At 48.8% G+C, this 7,864-nt stretch overlaps 1 pseudogene; it reads left to right on the top strand.

Moving 5' to 3' along the window:
* Nucleotides 1–6,107: 6,107 nt before the first annotated feature.
* LOC144482859 (uncharacterized) lies at nt 6,108–7,597 on the top strand (annotated as a pseudogene).
* The last annotated feature ends 267 nt before the right edge of the window (nt 7,598–7,864 follow it).

Here is a 7,864-nt window from a genome sequence, read left to right as displayed (position 1 = left end):
CTTCTTCCCAGTGTGAATTCGCTGGTGTGTAGCGAGGCTGGATGTGCTGTTGAACCTCTTCCCACAGTGAGTGCAGCTGAAGGGCCTCTCCTCAGTGTGAATTCTCTGGTGTAACATCAGGTAGGTTGTCTTGGTAAATCCCTTCCCATACACACAACAGAGGAATGGTTTCTCCCCGGTGTGAATGTGTCGATGGATTTCCAGCTGGAATGAAGATTTGAATCCTTTACCACAGGCCCCACATTTCCAAGGTTTCTCCATGGTGCCAGTGTCCTTGTGTCTCTCTAGGTTAGAGGATCAGTTGAAGTCTCGTCCACACATCGAACAGGAGGTGCAGCTGAATGGCCTCTCCCCAGTGTGAACTCGCTGATGACTCACTAGACTGGATGACTGAGTGAATCCCTGTCCACAGACTGAACAGGGGAAAGGCTTCTCCCCAGTGTGAAGTCGCTGGTGTTCTTCAAGGCTGTGTGAATACCTGAGCCTCTTTCCACAGGACGTGCAGCTGAACGGCTTCTCCTCAGAATGAATTCGCTGGTGTGTCACCAGGTTGGAGGACTTTGTGAATCCCTTCCCACACATGAAGCAGGTGAATGGCCTCTCCCCAGTGTGAACTCACTGATGTTGACTGAGATCGGATGAAGACCTGAAACTTTTTCCACTGTGAGTGCAGCTGAACAACTACTCCTCAGTGTGAATGCGCTGGTGTAACATGAGGCCGGTTGGCTGAGTAAATCCCTTTCCACACACGGAACAGGTGAATGGCCGCTCGCCAGTGTGAGTGCGTCAGTGATTGTCCAACAGGGATGGGGAATTGAATCCTTTCCCACAATCCTCACATTTCCAAGGTTTCTCCATGGTGCCGGTGTCCTTGTGTCTCTCCAGGTTGGATGATTAGTTGAAGCCTCGTCCACACACAGAACACGTGTATGGTTTCTCCTCGCTGTGAATGCTGCAATGTTTTATTAGGCTGTGCAACTGATTGAAGCTCTTTCTGCAGTCCGTTCACTGGAACACTCTCGGGGGTGTGTGTGTGTGTCGGTGCTTTTCCAGTCACACTGAAGTTTAAAATCTTTCCCTCAGACAGAACAAACGAACAATTCTCCTTTAATCCTCAAAGGTGATGACATTCAGATCCTGGTGAACCAGCTGACTGTCAGATGAAATTTGGCATGAATTTTGGTTTCCTATCTGTAATCCTCTTAATATTCTGTAAAAGGAGTTTACAAAAGTCATCACTGACAGTCCATTTTGAACAGACAATTCCAGTTTCTCCAGAACATTTTTTCCACTCTCGTTCCCCCAAATCTGTAAATCCCGTCCCACACACTCTCCCTCCTCCCCGGGCTGAAATCCAAAGTAAGAATTTTAACAACACCAGGAAATTTCCACTCCATCTGACGAAGGAGCAGCGCTCTGAAAGCTAATGGCATTTGCTACCAAATAAACCTGTTGGACTTTAACCTGGTGTTGTTAAAACACTTACTGTGTTTACCCCAGTCCAACGCCAGCATCTCCACATCCTGAAATCCAAACCCATCTCCCCATTTCTTTCCTCCACTCCCAGTTTTCTCCCTCCCTCTCCTCTGTCTGGGTTCAGTTCTCCAGCTCCTGTCTGCAGACTGACAATAAAACCAATGGGTCTTATTGGGGCCTCCAGCAGGTGTTTGTGAATCCTCCCCGCCCACCTCACGATGCCCCGGGGTGATTGACGGCAGGTCCGGACCAATAGAAAGAGGGGGCGGGGCTGGAGGACAGAGCGGGAGCGGTTGGTCCTCCAACCAATCGGAGGGGGAGTGGGGCCGGGGTGGCGGCGGGAGGCCCGAGGCTCTCATTGCGCATGCTCTGGGCCGCACAGGATCCCGATAGAGGGAATCTGGGCCTGTTCCGGGGAAAAGCCCGAGCTGATTTCCCCGGTTCACAACCCGCTCCCGAGCTTTGTATTCGGGGCTTGGGGCCTGACATCCACCCGCCGGCTCCATCCCCCCCCCAGCCGGCTCCATCCCTCCCTCATTCCCCATCCGCCGGCTCCATCCCCCCCCAGCCGGCTCCATCCCTCCCTCATTCCCCACCCGCCGGCTCCGTCCCCCCCTCATTCCCCACCAGCCGGCTCCGTCCCCCCCTCATTACCCACCAGCCGGCTCCATCCCTCATTCCCCACCCGCCGGCTCCATCCCCCCCTCATTCCCCACCCGCCGGCTCCATCCCTCCCTCATTCCCCACCCGCCGGTTTCTGATGCGATGAGAATTTCCACCGCCTCAACCCTGAGCTCCCAGCGGCACTGCGCATGCTCCACACCACAATGCCCGGGCAGTGATTGACGGTAACTCTGGACCAATAGGATGAGGGGGCGGGGCTGGAGGACCGAGCGGGAGCAGCTGGTCCTCCGAACAGTGGTTAGCGCTGCTGCCTCACGGCGCCAGGGACCCGGGTTCAATTCTGGCCTCGGGTGTGGAGTTTGCATGTTCTCCCCGAGTTTAACGTGGGTTTCCTCCGGTTCCTCCCACAGCTCAAACATGTACGGATTTCATGGATTGACCATGATGAATATGTGGGGTTGCGGAGATAGGGCAGAGGAAACGGCCTGGGTGAATGCTGGTTCGGCGAGTCGGTGCAGACCAGATGGGCTGAAGGGCCTCTTTCTGCACTGTCGGGATTCTATGGTTCAATCGGAGTGAATGAGGGAAAGATCTGAGCCCAGACTGGCGGAGACTCTGCATCATTTTGAAAGCTGCTTTATGTCAAACTCCACGAGAAAAATGGACCTTTTTGTTTGTGGCTTTAAGCAGATGATGGGAAAGGAAGGGATCTGGGGAGTAGCAGACACTTTATGTTGCTTTGGGAGAGTGGGACCTGTGTAGATGTCATGTTTCACACAACACACAGTCAGCTTGTGGTTTCATCCTGAAGACAAATCTCCTAATTGTATAATTGAAATCAGTCAATGGAATTTTCAGGAAATTGTCTGCTTGGAGAGGAAGATTTATGTTACAGTAAATGAAAAGCAGAACAGACTGACACCTAAACACAGAGATCCACAAACACTCTCTCCCTCTGTCTCACATAGAAGCATCCTTTCCTCACATACAGATACAGGCACATGCGCACAGCTATATTCCTGAATACTCACATACACTCATGTATACACCAACTCCCACACATAAACACACAAGGGATACTTCATGTCCTTTTGGGCAGACAACACCTGCCAACCTGACTAATTTTGGAGTTAAGTGTTCATGTAAGGGCCAAAAATTGCAAGGGATTCAAGGAAAAAATGATGCTCCAAAGATGATGTTGTTTTGACCATTCAATTCCACCTCTTTTTTTGAACCTTAAATCTATACTGAACCACGCTTGGTACAGAGACAACAGCAAAACATTAACATTGAGTGATCATTGCCACCTATGCAGTGTATAGACTGAGGTGATCAATCATATATTTGCTGTCAGGCATGGAAATGTTTGTCTGAAAAATGTCATGCCAGTGTGGTGGAAATCTGAGAAGTGATACATATCTTGATATATTTGGATATATGTTTGGATTTTGATCTCTGGAAATTGGGGAGTATTTGTGCAGAATTGTCCCTCATGAAATTAAATGAGTGTGGTAGAGTCCATGATGAGATGGACATGCATAAGAGCAGAAGAAATGGACTTGAAGTCAAATGATCATTTCTCACAACTACAAGATTTATTGCAGTGATTAGTCAAGGCTCCTCCAATTGCACCTTCCAATCTTGTGAACTCTGAACCTAAAAGATCATGGACAGCAGGTGTGTATGACCTCCACCGCCTTCACGTTCCCCTCCAAATTGCACACCATCCTGACTTGGAATTATATTGCTATTATATTGCATTGCATCATTGTCACTGCATTGAAATCGTGGATCACCTCCCAAAGAGAAGTGGGGCGTGTACTGACACCATATGGACTGCAGCTGATCAAGAAGTTGGCTCACCACCATTTTGGAGTGTGGCTTTTGCCAGCCACACCCACATATCAAGAAGTAAAAATCCATGTGTGCTAATCTTAACACCTTGTGAAGTAAACCTCAAAATTTCAAAATACCCCACTCATTGAGGGAAATATGCAAAGCTAATGTGTAGAAAGTAGCTGCATCTTGCTTGTTTCTGTACAGGATTTAGATTTCACTATTTCCACAGCCTTCAGTAAAATCAATGGCATAAAATCAATTTCCGAAATAATTGAGATTCTAAGGGCAGCACAGTGGTTAGCACTACTGCCTCACAGCGCCAGTGACCCAGCTTTGATTCCTGGCTTGGGGCACTGTCTTTGCAGAATATGCCTGTTCTGCCAGTGTCTGTGTGTGTTTTCCTTCTTGGTGCTCTGGTTTCCTGCCACAGTCCAAAGACGTGCTGGTTGGGTGCATTGGCCATGCTAAATTCTCCCTCAGCGTACCTGAACAGATGCTGGAGTGTGGCGATGAGGGGATTTTCACAGGAACTTCATTGCAGTGTTAATGTAAGCCCAGTTGTGACACTAATAAATAAAATAAATTGTGTTATGAGCCCCATTTGGAGATAGTATGCAATATATAATTTAATTCTGGGATAATTACAGTCACTAACTTTCCTCTTGTAATTTTGGCAGATCATAGATGCTAAATCCTGTCACACTAATGGCCTAGTTATTGAAGGAAATTCTGAGACAGGCTACAAGGAGACAGAGCATAATGTTGTTGTGACACTGTGATCCAATATTCTCCTAGCATTGATCATAGCTGCTCCAATGTGTTAGAACATTGCACTTTATCTAACAGTCACCGTTCACATTGTACATCTTCATAATTAATTGCACTATTCCTGATATTCATGTGCTACTGAGATACCAGTGAATTCACAGGTGACTGTAGGAGAGGGTTTCTGCTCTTATTTCTACCTTCAGGTGACTTTTGATTTCTGAACAATTCCAATTTCCTTCTCTGAATTGAGATAATGGTCTGTGCAATCAGGTCTCTGTATGATATGTATCCTAGTTTTATTATTGGCCCTTCAGCCCCAGCTTGCACGCGATAACAACAAAGAAATCACGACAAACCATTTGTTCTATTCAATGGCGGGGTATTTACCCAGCGTCCCAAGCGACGAGGAATGCCTCCGATCCAGGCAATCACGACCGCGCAGGCGCAGTAGTGACCGTGTTCTGAGCATGCGCAGAGTGCTGGGGAGTCGAAGTTGTTGTTTCTTGTCTCCGCGGCGGGTAAGGAAGCGGCGTGTCTGAGGGAGCGATGGGCGCAAAGGGAGGGCGGTAAGGTTTCATGAACACTTCGTGAATTCAAACCCCAAACACGAAGATCCTGGGCCAGTCCCGGGTTTGTCCAGAGCCATTCTGCTTCTGCAGAGACAAGCATGGATAAACGGCCGCCATCTTTAATGAGGCGATGCGCAGTAATGCGCATGCGCGGTGCTCCCTGTCAGCAGGAGGAGAGAATGTTGTGATTTTCATTGAATCCCAACAGCGCAGAAAGAGGCCATTCGGCCCATCGAGTCTGCACCGACCACAATCCCACCCAGGCCCCATCCCCTTAACCCCATGCATTTACCCTAGCTAGTCCCCCTGACATAAAGGGGCAATTTAACATGGCCAATCCACCTAACCTGTGGGAGGAAACAGGAGCACCCGGAGGAAACCCATACAGACAGGAGGAGAATGTACAAACTCCACACTGACAGTGACCCAAGCCGGGAATCGAATCCATGTCCCTGCTGCTGTGAGGCAGCAGTGCCTGCCACCGTCCCACCCCCTCATTTCGAGGTTAGTGCTTTGTGCAGACCCAGACTGAGTGGCAGGTTCCTTTCCCTGAAGGGCATTAATGTACTGGTTGGGATTTTACACAAATCCAGCTGCTTTCATGGTCACATTTTCCTTCCTGCTGTCCCCATAAATTACCAGATTTATTCAGCTCAATTTCACAACCTGCCTTTGTGTTTTTGTGGGTTATCTCTCACTCCCTTGTTTCTGTTTTAAATCAATTTCACAGGTTTTAGGAGGACTTGCAGTCAGGAAATTCAAACCATACATCACATCCGGGTCTGACAGTCGCACAACTTATCACAACGTGAATATCATCGAATTTTGAACATGGAAGAAAAAAGCACCATTCACAGTGGAGATAAACCGTACATGTGTTCTGTGTGTGGACGAGGCTTCAACCAATCATCTGACCTGTCGAAACACAAGCGCAGTCACACCAGGAAGAAACCGTGGAAATGTGAGGATTGTGGGAAGGGATTCAGATCCCCATCTCACCTTGAAAAGCATTGCCGCTGTCACACTGGGGAGAAGCCATTCACCTGCTCTGACTGTGGGAAGGGATTCACTCAGTCAACCAACCTGCAAAGACACCAGCGAGTTCACAGTGGGGAGAGGCCATTGGCCTCCTCTGAGTGTGCAATGAAACGCCAACTAGTTCACACCGGGGAGAAGCCATTCATCTGCTCCGAGTGTGGGAAGAGATTCTCAAGGTCACCTAACCTGCTGATGCACCAGCGAGTTCACACTGAAGAGAAACCTTTTAAATGCTCTGACTGTGGGAAGTGCTATAAAAGTTCTGGGGAACTTTTGTCCCATCAACGTGTTCACACCGATGCGAGACCGTTCAGGTGCTCTCACTGCGGGAGTGGGTTCAAGACATCCTATGCCCTAACTAAACACCAATGCACTCACACTGATGAGAAACCTTTCAGATGCTCTCAGTGTGGCACTGCATTCAGGCAAATGAGTAACCTGTCTGAACACCAGCGCACTCATACTGGGGAGAGGCCATTCACTTGCTCTCAGTGTGGGAAGGGATTCGCTCATTCATGTACCCTGCAGAGACACCAGCGAGTTCACACTCACGAGAAACCTTACATCTGCTCCAAATGTGGAAGAGGATTCACTCAGTTATCGACCCTGCTGAAACACCAGCAAGTTCACACGACTGAGAGACCATTTAAATGTCCAGACTGTGGGAAGAGCTATTAAAGTTCTGGGGAACTGATGCGCCATCAACGTGTTCACACTGATGAGAGACCGTTCAGGTGTTCTCACTGTAAGACTGGGTTCAAGACATCATCTGCCCTCACTTCACACCAGCGCACCCACACTGAGGAGAGACCGTTTAAATGCCCAGACTGTGGGAAATGCTATAAAAGTTCAGGAGAACTGGTACGTCATCAACGTGTTCACACTGGGGAGAGACCGTTCAGGTGCTCTGACTGTGGGACTAGGTTCCGAGAATTATCTCATCTCACTGTGCACCGGCGCACTCACACTGGGGAGAGGCCATTCACCTGCTCTGTGTGTGGGAAGGCATTTGCTTCTTCATCCAATCTGCTGACACACCAGCGAGTTCATAAATGACGACAGTGATTGGATTTTGCCATTATTTACATCCAGAAATGAAGCATGTCGATTGGGCTCTGTTTCTGCTGATGTTCATAAACTCCATCTCAGCTGAGTTCATATTCCAGATAAATGTTAAATCAATCAGATTTGTGTTGAATCTTTTTAATATCTCGAACATAGATCAATTCCTACTGAAGGTCTCTCCCTCGCCCTTGTCTCCTCCATCCTCACCTCCAGCAACAAGCGAGGAGCTCATGGAGCTTCTTTGTCATTAAGCTTGAGACAATCTGATCAGCTGTTTCTGCTGCTTCCCTCCCTTCCACAAGCCCACCGGGACAAACTGTCTTTACCGTGGTCAATCCACCCGACCTACTCATCTTTGGACTGTGGGAAACCGGAGCACCCGAAGGAAACCCACGCAGACATGGGAGAATGGACAAATTTGACAAAGACAGTCCCCTGAGGTCGGAATTGAACCGGGGTCGCCGGTGCTGTGAGGCAGCAGTGCT

Source organism: Mustelus asterias, unplaced genomic scaffold (genome assembly GCF_964213995.1).
Source record: "Mustelus asterias unplaced genomic scaffold, sMusAst1.hap1.1 HAP1_SCAFFOLD_43, whole genome shotgun sequence".
NCBI classification, from domain to species: Eukaryota; Metazoa; Chordata; class Chondrichthyes; order Carcharhiniformes; family Triakidae; genus Mustelus; species Mustelus asterias.
The sequence above is the reverse complement of the archived record's forward strand: the minus strand, read 5'-3'. Positions and strand labels throughout refer to the sequence as shown.